Raw genomic sequence first — 19222 nt, forward strand, 5'->3', positions numbered from 1 at the left:
AAGTGCTGGATTAGTGAGCTGTGGCACTTACCTAGCCAATATATTGTTTATTGTTGCTTTCTTACTGCAGTGGCAGAAGAGTTGCTACAGAATCTGAATGGCCCACAAAACCTAAAATACTTACTATCTTTGCAGAGTTTGCTGACCCCTGGTCTAGATACAAAGGGGAGAGAACATAAGATAGAAAGCAACAAACTTAATATAGATGCAAAGAATGTGTCTGTATTACAACATCCCAGGAAAACTAGATAGTTATATAATGAACAAGGCAACTGTGTTTTCTTCTTGAAGGATTTTTAAAGACGACTTTTATAAAAGCTCTGTTGCCTAGGCTGGAGTGCAGTGGTGTCATCATGGCTCACCAAAGCCTTGAACTCCTGGGCTCAAGTGATCCTCCCACCTTAGCCTCCTGAGTAGCTAGGACTACAGGCACATGCCACCATGCATGGCTAAATTTTATAATTTTTTTTCTTTTTTTTTAGAGATGAGTCTTGCTGCGTTGCCCAGGCCGGTGTTAAAACTTCTGGCCTCAAGCAATCCTCCCACCTCAGCCTCCCAAGGGGCAAAGATTATAGTGCACCACCATTGCAGGCCAACATTAAAGTAAATTTAAAGGAAAAAAGTGACCCACAATCTTGAAAATCATACGAAAACAGTCAATGTTTGTCCTCACATTCCTTCCCACTATTTGTGGCATATGCAGTTGGCCGTCCATATCCATGGGTTTTGTATTGTGGATTCAACCAACTCCAGATTGAAACTATTCAGACAAAATGATAGTTGTGTCAGTACTGAACATGCAGTTTTCCTGTCATTATTCCCTGAACAATACAGTATAACAACTATTTACATAGCTTTTTTTTTTTTAGGTATTCTAAGTAATCTAGAGATGATTTAAAGTATATGAGAGTATGTGTGTAGGTTATATGCAAATACTAAGCCATTTTATATAAGGGATTCGAGCATTGTTTTATTGGTATCCGGGGGGTCCTGGAATGACTGTACATGTGTATAATATACAACAACTGATATCAGATAGAAAGTACAAGGAAAAAGCGATTTATGACAAAATCTAAAGTCATAATTCAGTTTCTTTAGAACCTTTAGGTGTTCAAAATGGCTTCATTTCGAAGACAAAAGTGGGAAACTTTCTTTCTTTCTTTTTTTTTGAGATGGAGTTTCACTGTGTCACCCAGGCTGGAGTGCAGTGGCACAGTCTTGACTCACTGCAACCTCTGCCGCCCGGGTTCAAGCGATTCTCCTGCCTTAGCCTCCCGAGTAGCTGAGATTGCAGGGGCCTGCCACCGTGCCTGGCTAATTTTTCTATTTTTAGTAGAGACAGGGTTTCACCGTCTTGGCCAGGCTGGTCTTGAACTCCTGACCTCATGATCCCCCTGCCTTGGCCTCCCAAAATGCTGGGATTACAGGCGTGAGCCACCGCGCCCAGCCTGAAACTTTCTCTTTTTAGAGGGGCAGTGAAGAAGTAGTCTTTGAGCACCCATCAACAAATGAACACATCTGGGATGAAGATTGTACGTAACATGTTTGATCAGTCTGGTGTGGCAATAAGGATGCACCCAGGAGGTGATAAGGAAATCCAGGAGGTGATAAGGTAGACAGACTGAGAAAGAAGACACAAGGAGAGAAAAGTAAAGAGAGGAAAGATGAGCATTAATGAGGGTGCTTACAAGCGGCAGAGGCAGTGAATACAAAAACTTAGTGGAAAGAAAGCAACGACGAAACAAGAATAGGATGAGTTCTCAGTTACCTACTTTATTCTTCAAATAGCCCTTATTCAGCACATCTTTCTTGTTTGTTGTAGAATGGAGAGCAGTTTATTACATTTGATAATCCTTGAAAGCATTAATTTGCTTGGAGGGTACCCAGGGAGTAGAGTTCAAGCAGTATGAAGAGTGAAGAATATTCATTCTGGTAGAGTTTAGTGACAGACTAAGCTTATATTAATAACGGTTCTATATTATAGAAGAATACTACTGCTGGAGTATGGCAGTATATTAGGTTTCTCCAGAGAAGCAAGGCCAATAGGGTGTGTGTGTGTAGAGATTGACTGGTTGGTTGATGTTTGAGGAATTGGCTCGTGCTATTGTGAAGGCTTGCAAGTTCAAAATCTGTAGGGTAGGCTGACAGGCCAGGGACCTGGGGAAGAGGTGATGTTGCATCTCAAGTCCAAACGCAGTCTTTTGGCAGAATTCTATCTTACTTGGGAAATCAGTCTTTTCTTTTTCTCTTAAGGTCTTCAACTGATAGAATAAGGCCCGCCCACATTATAAAGATAATTGACTTTACTCTGAGTCTGCTGACTTAAATGTTAATCGTATCTGAAGAAATATCTTCACAGCAACATCTAAACTATTGTTTGATCAAATATACTGGGCCTAGCCAAGTTGGAATGTAAAATTAACCATCACAAGACTATAATAGAAACCATCTCATAATGTACATTTGGGACTTCTGGTGAAAGGCAAAGGGCAGACCGGGTGCGGTGGCTCACGCCTGTAATCCCAGCACTTTGGGAGGCCGAGGCGGACGGATCACGAGATCAAGAGATCGAGACCATCCTGGCTAACACGGTGAAACCCCGTCTCTACTAAAAATACCAAAAAAAAAAAAATTAGCCAGACCTGGTGGCGAGCGTCTGTAGTCCCAGCTACTCGGGAGGCTGAGGCAGGAGGATGGTGTGAACCCGGGAGGCAGAGGTTGCAGTGAGCCGAGATCGCACCACTGCACTCCAGCCTGGGCGACAGAACGAGACTCCGTCTCAAAAAAAAATGATTGCTCTTAATAAGAAAAAAACAGACATCCAGATATGACTTATATTGTGTTACTTAAATCTAAGTCTGATTGATTTCAAAGCCCCAAAACTATTTCTACTTTATTTCTTCAGATTTAAAGCTGTGGACCAACTATTTGCAGCACTTGCCTTTAATACTGGAGTTAGTAGATTTGAGGTCAGTAGGAATGCTTCTCAGGGAAAAAAGTGGTAGCTTAATCTTTGGCTCAAGGCTAATCGTAAAATAGAAAACATTTTCATATGTAAATTTTGGATGGGTAACTTAAATCTTGCAAAATGAATGAAGTATAGTGGTTAGCTGTAACTAATAGAAAAGCGAGGAGATGGTGAAGCTGTAAAAGAATTTTACAACTTTTTCAGTGAACCATACCTGAGCACAGTCCATCCCTCAGTGATTTTACCATACTGATAAACCAACCTGATCTCTTTTTTTGTTTTTATTACCTGCTGACAGCAGATGCTAGTGAATCATAGATGGGCCTCCAAGCTGAAGCAGAATAAGAAGTAGACGTGTTAAAGTCTCAGTGTTTGAGGCCAGGCATGGTGGCTCACGCCTGTAATCCCAGCACTTTGGGAGGCTGAGGCAGGCAGATCACTTGAGGTGAGGAGTTTGAGACCAGCACAGACAACATGGTGAAACCCCCTGTCTCTACTAAAAATGCAACATTTAGCCAGGTGTGGCGGTGGGTGTCTGTAATCCCAGCTACTCGGGAGGCTGAGGCAGGAGAATTGCTTGAACCTGGGAGGTGAAGGTTGTAGGGAGGGAGTGGAGATTGTGCCATTGCACTCCAGCCTGGGCAACAGAGCGAGACTCAGTCCCGCATCAAAAAACGTCTCGGTATTGGATTAAAAACTTTCATTTAGGCCGGGTGCGGTGGCTCATGCCTGTAATCCCAGCACTTTGGGAGGCCGAGGTGGGTGGATCACGAGGTCATGAGCTCGAGAGCAGCCTGCCCAACATGGTGAAATCTTGCCTCCACTAAAAATACAAAAAATTAGCTGGGCGTGGTGGTGGGCACCTGTAATCCCAGCTATTCGGGAGGCTGAGTCAGGAGAATCGCTTGAACCTGGGAGATGGAGGTTGCAGTGAGCCGAGATTGCGCCACTACACTCCAGCCTGAGCAACAGAGCAAGACTCTGTCTCAAACAAACCAAACTTTCATTTATCATTTGTAATAGTGTGAATGGGAAAAGTCTAAATTCTCTCATATCTTCAGTTATTCATACAGAGCACACGATACTTCAAGAACATGAAGTTAATCTTTTGATAAATTTTGCCACCTTTTAATCAGAAAACAATTTTAAAACTCTAGAAATTTACCTCTCTGGGTAAGAAAGGAAATACAAAGATTGATCTAAGGAAATGAAGTTACTCTTATGGAGTATTTTGTCCTTCTATGTAATCTCATGGATTTAGCTAAAGACTGGAGTCTTTTTCAGATACGTGATGCAATGATTTTATAGGAAAATTTACTTTTTTAAAAGAAATTATTTGACTGCATTATAGTATAGTGTTAATGATGGAGTTTTATTTATTTATGTTATTTATTTATTTATTTTGAGACAGAGTTTCGCTCTTGTTGCCCAGGCTGGAGTGCAGTGGCGTGATCTCGGCTCACTGCATCCTCCACCTCCTGGGTTCAAGTGATTCTCCTGCTTGGGCCTCACGAGTAGCTGGGATTACAGGTACTCGCTCTCTTGGGAGGCCGAGGTAGGAGAATCACTTGAACCCAGGAGGTGGAGGTTGCATTGAGGCAGGAGAATCACTTGAACCCAGGAGGTGGAGACTGCAGTGAGCCGAGATTGTACCATTGCACTCTAGGCTGGGCAATGGAGTGAGACTCCGTCTCAAAAAAAAAAAAAAAAAAATTCAGAGCAACAGTCATATAACACTCCCACAAGAGATAATTCTTCACGATGTTAAACGAGAACTGTCAAAAGTAAGCCAATTTCAGGGACTTTTATAAGAAAGCATGTCTCAAGTTCATTGTTTTAGCTGGGGTTTTTTGTTTGCTTGTTTTGTTTTTTGTTATTTTGTTATTTTTCTTTATTTATTTTTGAGACAGGGTCTCACTGTGTCTCCTAGGCTTTCGTGTAGCGGCGTAATCACCGCAGCTCACTGTAGACTCCAACTCCTGGGCTTAGGTGATCCTCCCACTTCAGCCTCTGGGTAGCTGGGACGTAAGTATGTACCAACCACCACACCCGGCTAATTAAAAAAAATTATTTTGTAGAGATGGGGTTTCATTAGCTGGGACTACAAGCATGTGCCACCATGCCTGGCTAATTAAAAAAATTTTTTTTTGGTAGAGACTGGGTTTCACTGTGTTGCCCAGGCTGGTCTTGAACTCTTCGGCTCAATCTGCCCACCTCACCCTCCCAAAGTGCTGGATTTACAGGTGTGAGCCACTGTGCCTGGCCCTTACCTGTTTTTTTTTTTTTTTTTTTTCTTCCTCTCAGGAGATGTTCCTGAATTACCTGGGGTCTTGACTTAAAGTTCAGAACTAATTGTAATAGGTAACATATGGTACTTCTTAGTTTATAAAATTTGTTTACATTAATATCCTGCCTATTCCTCACTGAATCTTTTAAGGTGAATTTCACATTTAAGTCTATTATACAATTGAGGAAACTCAGGCTTAATGAGGAAACTGGGGTTTAGGGAGACTTTGTGAACATCAAACTTTTCTTTTAATGGCAGAGTCTCCCTCTTTCACCCATGCTGGAGTACCGTGGTTTGATCGTAGCTCACTGTAACCTCAAATTCCTGGGCCCAGATATTCTCCTGCTTCAGTCTCCTATGTAGCTAGGACTACAGGCATGCACCACTATGCTTGGCTAATTATTATTTTTTTATTATTATTCTTTGTGGAGATGTGGTCTTGCTGTGTTGCCCAGCCTGGTTTTGAACTCCTGGATTGAAGCAATCCTCTGGCCCTGGCCTCTTTGTAATATGCCCCCACAAATATGCCCCAGCCCCATATTTTCATAAATGCTACTTGATACATTCTACCTGATTTTTAGTATATTCAAAAGAAAGTGCGTAATCTCTTATTTTGATTAAATTTTGTTCCTTGTAGCTTAGAACTTTAGGTGAGATTCCCCAAGCATTTGGTGAGTTGATTGTCTAAGCCTAAAGTAAGGTAATGTTGCTTTATGCTGCATTCAGAACATTCTTGTAACTGTAACATTCACCTTAGAATGGAAATGTACAGATTGTTTATAAACATCAGATTCCTATCTAATTCTCTTTACTTTTTGTGACTTTGTTGTAACTTAACTCAGTATGTTATAATATTTTGGTTTGATTCTTTTTTGATTATCTAAAAAATAGATTATTAGGTAGGAACATTAAGACTTAAAAGTGAATAAACAAGTTTTATGTCTCTTTTCTGTTGGATGCTGGTTGTCTGTGCTCTTTAAGTTTTTGTCTGGTTTTAAAAAGCTTGTAGAACCAGCATAACTAAGAAAGTAGCGTGGCCAGGCGCCGTTGCTCATGCCTGTAATCCCAGCACTTTGGGAGGCCGAGGCCGGTAGATCACAAGGTCAAGAGATTGATACCATCCTGGCCAACATGGTAAAACCCCGTCTCTACTAAAAATACAAAAATTAGCTGGGTATGGTGGCGCGTACCTGTAATCCTAGCTACTCGGGAGGCTGAGGTAGGAGAATCACTTGAACCTGGGAGGCAGAGGTTGCAGTGAGCCGAGATCACACCATTGCACTCCAGCCTGGGTGACAAGAGCAAAACTCTGTCTCAAAAAAAAAGTTGCTTTTACTTTTCTAACTGAAATTCAGATTTTAATTCACTAAATTGTAGGCAAAACATCTTTAATTCTTTACCAGCTTTTTTAAAAAATAGATTTTTTCCTTTAATAGATTGTGTACAAAACTCTAAAGATAATTGAATAAAATGGCAAAAATTGTTGAAAACAAGAGTATATCTGTGATATGAATAGTCATACATATTAATAAAAATCTTCTGTCTCATAAATGAATTTGAAAAAATGCTGTTATTTTGATACTACCTTTTTTTTTAAGTTGAGGTGTATATGTGCAGGTTTGTTACATAGGTTAAGCCTAGTACCCATTAGTTATTTTTGCTGATTCTCTCCCTCCTACCACCCTTCACCCTCCGAAAGGCCCCAGTGTGTGTGGTTTCCCTCTATGTGTCCACATGTTCTCATCATTTAGCTCCCGCTTGTAAGTGAGAACATGCGCTATTTGGCTTTGCAATCCTGTGTTAGTTTGTTAAGGATAATGGCCTCCAGTTCCATCCATGTGGAATTACTATTCTAAACATCTGGTAACTTGCAAGGTGTCATGGAACCCAGCTTATCAGGAAACATTGCTTAACAGATTCTTGAAAGCAACTGGTCTGAAAAGATACTCAGTTATTGACTGAGAATAACTTCTGCCTTGCTTCATTGCTGCATCTGGAAAATATTTGGATTAAGAGCCATAATATATAATACGTGCTATTCAAGCATGGTAGATAATCTGTTTTTTTTTTTTTTTTTTTTTTTGAGACAGGGTCACCCTCTGTTGCCCAGGCTGGAGTGCAGTGGCGTCATCTCAGCTCACTGCAACCTCTGCATCCCGGGCTGTTGCCCTCCCACCTCAGCCTTCTGAGTAGCTGAGACTACAGGCGTGCGCCACTATGTCCAGCTAATTTTTGTATTTTTTAGTAGAGATGGGGTGTATGTATTCGTTCGTTTTCACGTTGCTGATAAAGACATACCCGAAACTGGGAACAAAAAGAGGTTTAATTGGACTTACAGTTCCACATGGCTGGGGAGGCTTCAGAATCATGGCAGGAGGCGAAAGGCACCTATTACATTGTGGTGGCAAGAGAAAAATGAGGAAGAAGCAAAACCAGAAACAAGATAATCCCATCAGATCTCGTGAGACTTATTCACTATCACGAGAATAGCATGGGAAAGACCAGCCTCCATGATTCAGTTACCTCCCCCTGGGTCTCTCCTGCAACACGTGGGAATTCTGGGAGCTACAGTGCAAGTTGAGATTTGGGTGAGGACACAGCCAAACCATATCATTCCACCCCTGGTCCCTCCATATCTCATGTCCTCCCTTTCAAAACCAATCTTGCCTTCCCAGCAGTCCTGCAAAGTCTTAACTCATTTCAGCATTAACCCAAAAGTCCACAGTCCAAAGTCTTATTTGAGACAAGGCAAGTCCCTTCTGCCTATGAGCCTGTAAAATGAAAAGCAAACTAGTTACTTCCTAGATACAATGGGGGTATAGGTATTGGGTAAATGCAGCCATTCCAAATGGGAGAAATTGGCTAAAACAAAGGGGTTACAGGGCCCATGCAAGTCCAAAATCCAGCGGGACAGTCAAATTTTAAAGCTCCAAAATAATCTCCTTTGACTCCAGGTCTCACATCCAGGTCACGCTGATGCAAGAGGTGGATTCCCATGGTCTTGGGCAGCTCTGCTTCTGTGGCTTTGCAGGGTACAGCCTCCCTCCTGTCTGCTTTCACCGGCTGGCCTTGAGTGTCTGCAGCTTTTCCAGGCGACAGTGCAAGCTGTCGGTGGATCTACCATTCTGGGGTCTGGAAGACAGTGGCCCTCTTCTCACAGCTGGGACTCACAGTAGGGACTCGTATGGGGGGCTCTGGCCCCACATTTCCCTTCAGCACTGCCTTAGCAGAGGTTCTCCATGAGGGCCCTGTCCCTGCAGCAAACTTTTGCCTGGGCATCTAGACGTTTCCATACATCTTCTGAAATCAAGTTGGAGGTTCCCAAACCTCAATTCTTGACTTCTGTGAACCCACTTGCTCAACACCACGTGGAAGCTGCCAAGGCTTGGGGCTTCCACCCTCTGAAGCCACAGCCTGAGCTGTACGTCGGCCCCTTTCAGCCACAGCTGGGGTGGCTGGGACACAGGGTACCAAGTCCCTAGGCTGCACACAGCATGGGGACCCTGGGCCCAGCTCATGAAACCACTTTTTTCTCCTGGGCCTCCAGGCCTGTGATGGGAGGGGCTGCTGCCAGGAGGTTCTCTGACATGGACTGGAGACATTTTCTCCATGGTCTTGGGGATTAACATTAGGCTCCTTGCTTCTTATGCAGATTTCTGCAGCCAGCTTGAATTTCTCCCCAGAAAATGGGTTTTTACTTTCTTTCTTTCTTTCTTTTTTTTTTTCCTGAGAGGGAGTCTCACTCTGTCGCCCGGGCTGGAGTGCAGTGGCGTGATCTTGGCTCCACCTCCTGGATTCATGCCATTCTCTTGCCTCAGCCTCCCGAGTAGCTGGGACTACAGGTGACCACCACCACACCCGGCTAATTTTTTGTATTTTTAGTAGAGACAGGGTTTCAGTGTGTTAGCCAGGATGGTCTCAATCTCCTGACCTCGTGATCTACCCGCCTTGGCCTCCCAAAGTCCTGGGATTACAGGCGTGAGCCACTGTGTCTGGCCAAAAAATGTTGTTTTTTTTTCTATCATATAGTCAGGCTGCAAATTTTCCAAACTTTCATGCTCTACTTCCCCGTTTTTTTTTTTTTTAAAGATGGAGTCTTGCTCTGTTGCCCAGGCTGGACTGCAGTGGTGCGATCTCTGCTCACTGAAACCTCCACCTCCTGGGTTGAAGCGATTCTTCTGCCTCAGCCTCCAGGTAGCTGGGATCCCAGCCACAGTAGCTGGGATTAGCCACCACTCCTGGCTAATTTTTGTGTTTTTAGTAGAGATGGGGTTTCACCATGTTGGCCAGGCTGGTCTCGAAACTGCTGACTTCAGACGATCCGCCCACCTTGGCGTCCCAAAATGCTAGGATTACAGGCGTGAGCCACTGCCCCTGGTTGCTCTGCTTCCCTTTGAAAACGAAATACTTTTCAAACACCCAGGTCACCTTTTGGATGTTTTACTGCTTAGAAATTTCTTTTGCCAGATACCCTAAATCATCTTTCTCAAGTTCAAAGTTCCACAAATCTCTAGGGCAGGGGCAAAATGCTGCCAGTCTCTTTGCTAAAACATAATAAGAGTCACCTTTGCTCCAGTTCCCAGCGAGCTCCTCATTTCCATCTGAGACCACCTTAGCCTGGACCTTATTGTTCATATCACTATCAGCATTTTTGTAAAAATCATTCAACAAGTCTCTAGGAGATTCTAAACTTTCCCAGGTTTTCCTGTCTTCTGAGCCCTCCAAACTGTTCCAAACTCTGCCTGTTACCCACTTCCAAAGTCACTTCCTCATTTCCGGGTATCTTTTCAGCAATTCCGCGTTCTACTGGTACCAATTTACTGTATTAGTTCGTTTTCTTGCTGCTGATACAGACATACCCGAAACTGGGAACAAGAAAAGGTTTAATTGGACTTGTAGTTCCACATGGCTGGGGAGGCCTCAGAATCATGACAGGAAGTGAAAGGCACTTCTTACATGTCAGGGGCAAGAGAAAAATGAGGAAGAAGCAAAAATGGAAACCCCTGATAAACCTGTCAGATCTTGTGAGACTTACTATCGCAACAATAGCACAGGAAAGACTGGCCCCGTGATTCAGTTACCTCCCCCTGGGTCCCTTCCGCAACACATGGGAATTCTGGGAGATACAAGTCAAGTTGAGATTTCTGTGGGGACGCAGCCAAACCATATCACCTGGTTTCTCCATGTTGCCCAGGCTGGTCTTGAACTCCTGGGCTCAAGCGATCTGCCTGCCTCGGTCCATCAAAATATTGGAATTACAGGCTTGAGCCACCGTGCCCGGCCTCTGCTGACCTTTTAAATAAAGCTTTGGCAAGTGAGAGTTTGAGGTTAGGAACCATTGATAATTGATGAATTACCGGATAAGTCTTTATTTCTTCCTTCTACATCTGATAATAAATCCGATGATTTCCATTTTCATGTCATTGCACCTCTACTGTTAACATATAATTATTTATACTTTCTATTTTTTTTTTTTAACTCTTCCACTTTCTCTTTTTGTGGTGGGGTACTTACCCTAGCAATAAACACATTGTTGTCTTAGATGCTGCATTGGATAGCAGATACGTGGATATAGTATTAGACTAGAGAATGCTTAAGAATTCTGCATTCCAAAAGCATACTAAAACCTCTGTTTCTAGTGCTTAAGCAACAGTGTCCTTGATGTCTAAGAAAGTCTGGATATTGACATGCAAATGAAAAAATCAGACTCTTTGAATTATGTTTGTCATATATGCAAGTAGCTTAAAAGAATATTGGAATACTGCCAAAATACATTTCAAAAATATTAAATCTTCTTATTCATTATTTTGACTTTGGAAAGATTTGTGAACCCCCTTAAAATACATGCAATATTTTGTTTATTTTCATATGTGCTTCTTTGAGAGGAAAGATCTTAGCTTTCATTTTATTCTCAAAGGAGTCCAGTAACCTCAAAAAAGGTTAAGAACTTCTATACCAGGTAGTATGAAAATATTGCCTGATTTATTTGTACTGTTGGTTAATGTAGATTGTTCGTTGCAAAATATTAATTCTAAACTCTTTCTTTAAAAAATGTTTACTCCATTTAAGAACCATTTATTAGAGGCTGGGCATGGAGGCCCTTTCCTGTAATCTCAGCACTTTGGGTGGCCGAGGTGACAGAATCGCTTGAGCCCAGGAATTAAAGACCAGCCTAGGCAACATAGCGGGACCCCGTCTCTAGCGGAGGTTGGGGGTAAAAAGAAAAAATGAGCTAGGCATGGTGGCACGCATCTGTTGTCCCAGCTACTCAGGAGGCTAAGGTAGGAGGATCTCTTGAGCCTAGGAGTTAGAGGCTGCAGTGAGCTATGATCGATCATGCCATTGCTCTCTAGACTGAGTGACAGAGTGAGGACCCTGTCTCAAGAAAAACAGAAAAACATTAATAAAAGCCAAGCGTGGTGGCTCATGCCTGTAATTCCAGCACTTTGGGAGGCCAAGGCAGGTGGATCACTTGAGGTCAGGAGTTGGGAACCAGCCTGACCAACATGGTGAAACCCTGTCTCTACTAAAAATACAAAAAAAATTAGCTAGGCATAGTGGTATGCACCTGTAATCCCAGCTACTCGGGAGGCTGAGGCAAAACAATCGCTTGAACCCAGGAGGCAGAGGTTGCAGTGAGCCGAGATCACGCCACTGCACTCCAGCCTGGGCGACAGTGAGACTCCGTCTCAAAAAAAAAAAAAAATTATTTCTGTTTTCATGTGGTATTTTGCGATTATGTGTTAACCATTAAAAGGCAACTGGAAAGGTAAAATTGTATTCTTAAAATAAGTATGATAACTCAATCATATACTTGTGCTTTCTGATAGCAAAAATACATGTTAAAGGTTGGAAAGGTTAAAGTTAGAAAATTCACAGGCTGAAATAATCTGAGTTAAAGGGTGCCTTAGATGTTAGCTACTATGTAGAGAATTTAGATTAATTACTCAGGTTATAGAGTTGATGACAAACTTGAACCAGCATCACCTTTCTTCCCCGCCCCCCCCCCGAGGCGGAGTCTTGCTCTGTCGCCCAGAGCTGGAGTGCAGTGGCGCGATCTCAGCTCACTGCAACCTCCGACTCCCTGGTTCAAGCAATTCAACTGCCTCAGCCTCCCAAGTAGCTGGGATTACATGCGCGTGCCACCACGCCCGGCTAATTTTTGTATTTTTAGTAGAGATAGGGTTTCACCATATTGGCCAGGCTGGTCTTGAAGTCCAGATCTTGTGATCCGCCTGCATCGACCTCCCAGAGTGCTGGGATTACAGTCGTGAGCCACCCCGCCTGGGCGCAGTTTTTTATATGTTTGTTGGCCATTTGTATATCTTCTTTTGAGAATTGTCTCTTCATGTCCTTAGCCAACTTTTTGATGGGATTGTTTGTTTTTTCTTACTGACTTGTTTGAGTTCATTGTAGATTCTGGATATCAGTCCTTTGTCAGATGTATAGATTGTGAAGATTTTCTCCCACCCTGTGGGTTGTCTGTTTACTCTGCTGACTGTTCCTTTTGCCATCCAAAAGCTCTTCAGTTTAATTAGGTCCCAGCTATTTATCTTTGTTTTTATTGCATTTGCTTTTGGGTTCTTGGTCATGAGATCCTTGCCTAAGCCAATGTCTAGAAGGGTTTTTCCAGTGTTACCTTCTAGAATTTTTAGTTTCAGGTCTTAGGTTTAAGTCCTTAATTCATCCTGAGTTGATTTTTGTATAAGGTGAGAGATGACGATCCAGTTTCATTTTCCTGTATGTGGCTAGCCAGTTATCCCAGCACTATTTATTGAAAAGGGTGTCCTTTCCCTACTTTATGTGTTTGTTTGCTTTGTTGAAGATCAGTTGGCTGTAAGTATTTGGGTTTATTTCTGGGTTCTCCATTCTGTTCCATTGGTCTATGTGCCTATTTTTTACCAGTGCCACGCTGTTTTGGTGACTATGGCCTTATAGTATAGTTTGAAAGCAGATAGTGTGATGCCTCCAGATTTGTTCTTTTTGCTTAGTCTTACTTTGGCTATGCAGTCTCTTTTTTGGTTCCACATAAATTTTAGAATCATTTTTTGTAATTCTATGAAGAATGATGGTATTTTGATGGGGATTGTGTTGAATTTGTAGATTGCTTTTGGCAGTATGGTCATTTTCACAATATTCTACCCATCCATGAGCATGGGATGTGTTTCCATTTGTTTGTGTCATCTCTGATTTCTTTTGGCAACGTTTTATAGTTTTCCTTGTAGATGTCTTTCAACTCCTTGGTTAGGTATATTCCTAAGTATTTTATTTGTGGCTATTGTAAAAGGGGTTGAGTTCTTGATTTGATCCTCTGCTTAGTTGCTCTTGGTGTATAGAAGAGCTACTGATTTGTGTACATTAATCTTGAATCCAGAAACTTTGCCGAATTCTTTTATCAGTTCTGGGAGCTATCTGAGGAGTCTTTAGGGTTTTCAAGGTAAACGATCATATCGTCAGCAAACAGTGACAGTTTGACTTCCTCTTTACTGACTTGGATGCCCTTTATTTCTTTCTCTTGTCTGATTGCTCTGGCTAGGACTTCCAGTACTATGTTGAAGAGGAGTGGTGAGAGTGGGCATCCTTGTCTTGTTCGAGTTCTCAGAGGGAATGCTTTCAACTTTTCCCCTTTCATTATTATGTTGGCTGTGGGTTTGTCATAGTTGGCTTTTATTATGTTAAGGTATTTCCCTTGTATGCTGATTTTGCAGAGAGTTTTAATTATAAAGGGATTCTGGATTTTGTTGAATGCTTTTTCTACATCTATTGAGATGATCATGTGGTTTTTGTTTTTAATTCTGTATGTATTGTATCACATTTATTGACCTGCATATATTAAACCATCCCTGCATCCCTAATATGAAACCTACTTGATCATGGTGGATCAACATATCTTTTTGATATGTTGTTGGATTTGGTTAGCTAGTATTTTTTTAAGGATTTTAGCATCTATGTTCATTAAGGATATTGGTCTGTAGTTTTCTTTTTTGGTTGTTTGGTTGTAGTTTCCTTTCCTGGTTTTGGTATTAGGGTGATGCTGGCTTCATAAAATGAACTAGGGAGGGCTCCTTCTTTCTCTGTCTTGTGGAATATTATCAAAAGAATTGGTACCAACTCTTCTTTGAATGTCTGATAGAATTCTGCTGTGAATCTGGTCCTGGACCTTTTTTTGTTGTAATTTCTTAATTACTGTTTCAATGTCACTGCTTGTTATTGGTCTGTTCAGCGTATCTAATTCTTCCTGATTTATGTGAGGAGGGTTGTGTTTTTCCAAGAATTTATCCATCTCTTCTAGGTTTTCTCATTTATGTGTGTAAAGGTGCTCACAGTAGCCTTGAATGATCTTTTGTATTTCTGTGGTGTCAGTTGTAATATCTCCTGTTTCATTTCTTAGTGAGGTTATTTGGATTTTCTCTCTGCTTTCCTTGGTTAATCTTGCTAATGGTCTATCAATTTTGTTTTATCTTTTCAAAGAACCAGCTTGTTTCATTTATCTTTTGTACTGTGTTTTTTTGTTTGTTTGTTTCAATTTCATTTAGTTCTGCTCTGATCTTGGTTATTTATTTTCTTCTGCTGGGTTTGGGTTTCGTTTGTTCCTCTTTCTCTAGTTCCTTGAGGTGTGACCTTAGATTGTCTGTGCTCTTTCAGACTTTTTGATGTAGGCGTTTAGGGCTATGAACTTTCCTCTTAGCACTGTGTTTGCTGTATCCCAGAGGTTTTGATAGGGTGTGTCATTATTGTCATTCAGTTCAAAGAATTTTTAAATTTCCATCTTGATTTCATTTTTGACCCAGTGCTCATTCAGGAACAGGTTATTTAATTTCCATGTATTTGCATGGTTTTGAAGGTTCATTCTGGAGTTTATTTTCAGTTTTATTCCATCGTGGTCTGAGAGAGTGCTTGATATAATTTCAATTTTCTTTAATTTATTGATGCTCGTTTTGTGGTCTGCTTTGGAGAAAGTTCCATGGGCTGTTGAATAGAATGTGTATTCTGTGGTTATTGGATGAAATGTTCTGTGTATATCTGTTAAGTCCATTTGTTCCAGGGTATAGTTTAAATCCGTTGTTCCTTTGTTGACTTTCTGTCTTGATGACCTGTCTAGTGCTGTCAGTGGAGTATTGAAGTCCCCCACTATTATTGTGTTGCTGTCTGTCTCATTTCTTAGGTCTATTAGTAATTGTTTTATAAATTTGGGCACTCCAATGTTAGATGCATATATGTTTAGGATTGTGGTATTTTCCTGTTGGACAAGGCCTTTTACTATTATATAACGTCCCTCTTTTTCTCTTTTAACCGCTGTTGCTTTAAAATTTGTTTTGTCTGATATGAGAATAGCTGCCCCTGCTTGCTTTTGGTGTCCATTTGCATGAAATGCCCTTTTCCACCCCTTTACTTTAAATTTATGTGAGTCCTTATGCTTTAGGTGAGTCTCCTGAACAGGAGGCTGCAGATGGTTGGTGAGTTCTTACTCAGTCTGCAGTTCTGCATCTTTTAAGTAGAGTATTTAGTCCATTTCCATTCAATGTTAGTATTGAAATGTGAGGTACCGCGGCATTCATCATGCTCTTTGTTGCCTGTGTACTTTGGGTTTTTTTGTTTTTTGCTTTTGCTTTTTAACTTGAATTTTTGTTTTGTAGGTCCTATGTGATTTATGCTTTAAAGAGGTTCTGTTTTGATGTGTTTCAAGGATTTGTTTCAAGATTTAGAGCTCCGTTTAGCAGTTCTTGTAATGGTGGCTTGGTAATGGTGAATTCTCTCAGCATTTGTTTGTCTGAAAATGACTGTAGCTTTCCTTCATACACGATGCTTGGTTTCACTGGATATAAAATTCTTGGCTGATAATTGTTTTGTTTGAGGAGGCCGAAGATAAGGCCCTAATCCCTTCTAGCTTGTAGGGTTTTTGCTGAGAAATCTGCTGTTAATCTGATAGGTTTTCCTTTATAGGTTACCTGGTGCTTCTGTCTCACAGCTCTTAAGATTCTTTCCTTTGTCTTAACTTTGGATAACCTGATGACAGTGTGCCTAGTGAAGATCTTTTTGCAGTGACTTTCCCAGGTGTTCTTTGTGCTTCTTGTATTTGAATGTCTAGGTCTCTAGCAGGGCCGGGGGAGTTTCCTCAGTTATTCTCCCAAATATGTTTTCCACGCTTTTAGAGTTCTCTTCTTCCTCAGGAACACTGATTATTCTTAGGTTTGGTCGTTTAAGATAATCCCAGACGTCTTGGAAGCTTTGTTCATATTATTCTTTTTTGTCTTTGTTGGGTTGGGTTACTGTCTTCAAGCTGGTAATTGAAAATAGACATGATTTAAATATCTAGCAATAAAAGATTGTTAAAAATAGTACATCCACATGATCAAATATCATTCAGTCATTAAAAATTATGACAAGGCCGGGCGCGGTGGCCCACGCCTGCAATCCCAGCACTTTGGGAGGCTGAGGCGGTGGATCACCTGAGGTCATGAGTTTGAGACCAGCCTGACCAACATGGTGAAACCTTGTCTCTACTAAAAATACAAAAATTAGCCAGGCGTGGTGGCGTGTGCTTGTAATCCCAGCTACTCGGGAGGCTGAGGCAGGGGAATCACTAGAACCTGGGAGGCAGAGGCTGCAGTGAGCCGAGGTTGGACCACTGCACTTCAGCCTGGGCGACAGAGCAAGATGCTCTGTCTCAAAAGAAAAAAAGAAAGAAAAAGAAAGAAAGGAAACTTGGCCCAGGCTATCTGCCTCCCAGCGGCGAAAGAAAAGGGCTTTAGTTCTTCCGTAGTCTGTGAAGTCTGCATGCCGGATTCGCACCCTCCCCTGAGTTCTGGCCAGGAGGCTTCCCACCCCATTCAAATGGTTACAAAATTTGGCTAGAGAATTCCTTCTCCCTGTGGGGTTTTACCCCCTCCTTCTCTGTCCACCCTCCCTGTGGTGCCAGGCAAGAATGGGCTGCTTGGGGATCCAGTGAGCTCCCGGGGCCTTTCTGCTGCATCCTCTATCCCTGCATTTTGCGTGGCTCTCTAAGTTAAAGTCTGAAACTTTGACTGCAAACGGACCTTCAGCTTCTCTAGTCGGGGTGTGTGCTCAGGAGAGGAGGGTCTTCCTTTCTCACTTCTGCAGTTGGGACACTCACAGTATTTGGGGTGTCTCCCGGGTCCTGCAGGAGCAGTCCGCTTCCTTCAGAGGGTCTGTGGATCCTCTTGGGGTTGCTGGTTTGTTCTTGCAGTGGATCTGGAGCTAAAATTCACAGTGCAAGCCTCTGCATGCTGCTCTGTCCGAAGCTGCAATCTAGTCCTGCTTCCTGTCTGCCATGATCCTTTAATTCCTCTCCTTCTGATTTTTTAAAAAATGTTTTATTATGGAAAACGTCAGACCCTTCCACAAAGTTAGAGAATAGTGTAATGAACCATTATGTACCCATTACCCAGCCTCAACAGTTAGCAATTCAAAGCCTGTCTTGTTTCATGTATCTCTCTCATTCACTGTCATTACCCAAGTCACAGACATATTATTTTACTTCGATTTGATGTAGCTTTTTCATTGTTTATTTTCTTTTTGTAGAGATGGGGTCTTTCTGTGTTGCTCAGGCTGGTCTTGAACTCCTGGCCTCAAACAATCCTCCTGCCTTGGCCTCCCGAAGTCTTGGGATTTCAGGCGTGAGCCTCCACACTCAGCCTCATTGTGTATTTCTGAAAGACTTTTAAAAATAGCCACAATACTGTTATCACTTCAAAAAAATTCAGTTATTTAGTATTACCAGATGTCCAGCCAGTGTTCAAATTTTCCCAAGTTTGTTCATTGGTTTATTTTACAATTTGTCCAAATCTAGATCTAAATTAAGTCTATAAATTGCAATTGGTTGATATGTTACTTGTCTCACTTAATCCAGAGGTTTCCCTTTCTATCTCTTTTTTCTTCCCTTGGTATTTATTGAAGAAACTGGGTCATTTGTTTTATAGGACTTTTCACAGTCTAGATTTTGTTGATTGTATCCCCATGGTGTTCTTTAACGTACAGTTGGCCCTCTGTATCTGTGGGTTCTGCATCTGTGAATTCAATCCCGGATAGAAAATATTAGAAAAAAATATGTCTGTACTGAATATATACAGACTTTTATTCTTGTCATTCTCTTAATAATACATTATAACAACTATTTACATAATATTTACATTGTATTGAGTGTTATATGTAATCCAGAGATGATTTATATTATAGGGGAAGATATGCATAGGTTATATGTAAATCCTACACCATTTTTTATCAGGGATATGAGCAACCTCGGATACCAAAATCCTGGAGGTCCTAGAACCATTGCCCCATGGATACTGAGGTGCACACTGTATTCATCTGCCCTCTGTACTTCTTGCAGATTGATAGTTGGAGCCAGAGGCTTGATTCATGTTTGATTTTTGTGGCAAGAATACTTCATGGGTGGTAGTTGTTATTCCATCACTACACCAATATAAACTGTAGTTATATAGATATATAACTATAATCATACCCCTGGTCTGGTTGTCTTTTTGTTGTTTCACTAGGCTTTGGTTAATTCTTTCTTCATTTCTCCTGTGGTCTTTTTCTCCACCATCAAGATTTCTTTTTTTCTTTTTCTTTTTCTTTCTTTTCTTTTTTTTTTTTTTGGAGCTGGAGTTTTGCTCTGTTGCCAGGGCTGGAGTGCAGTGATGCAATCTCAGTTCACTGCAACCTCCGTCTCCTGCATTCCAGCACTTCTCCTCCCTCAGCCTCCTGAGTAGCTGGGATTACAGGTGCCTGCTACCACAACCAGCTAATTTTTGTATTTTTAGTAGAGATGGGGTTTCGCCATGTTGGTCAGGCTGGACTCAAACTCCTGACCTCAGGTAATCCACCTGCCTCAGCCTCCCGAAGTGCTGGGATTACAGGTGTGAGCCACTGTGCCCAGCCAGGATTTCTTTTTTTTTTTTTTTTTTAATTTGTAAGGCATCATACCTAGACTATCAGGATTTAAG

The 19222-nt window shown here is 41.7% G+C and overlaps 1 protein-coding gene across 10 annotated transcripts in view; it reads left to right on the top strand.

Moving 5' to 3' along the window:
• Nucleotides 1-19222, top strand: part of PAFAH1B1 (platelet activating factor acetylhydrolase 1b regulatory subunit 1) — an 88626-nt gene that overhangs the window by 21095 nt on the left and 48309 nt on the right. The window contains exons 1-2 of one of the 10 annotated variants that reach the window (XM_063798000.1): nucleotides 3267-3413; nucleotides 4899-4997. The exons of 6 other annotated variants lie outside the window; for them this stretch is intronic. The gene's annotated coding sequence lies outside the window, so the exon portion shown is untranslated. Of the gene's footprint in view, nucleotides 1-3266; nucleotides 3414-4898; nucleotides 4998-19222 lie in introns of those variants that run through there. 3 more of the 10 variants (XM_063798002.1, XM_063797999.1, XM_063797998.1) reach the window with 3 other exon arrangements.

The sequence above is a fragment of the Pan troglodytes genome, chromosome 19 (genome assembly GCF_028858775.2).
Source record: "Pan troglodytes isolate AG18354 chromosome 19, NHGRI_mPanTro3-v2.0_pri, whole genome shotgun sequence".
Classification (NCBI taxonomy): Eukaryota; Metazoa; Chordata; class Mammalia; order Primates; family Hominidae; genus Pan; species Pan troglodytes.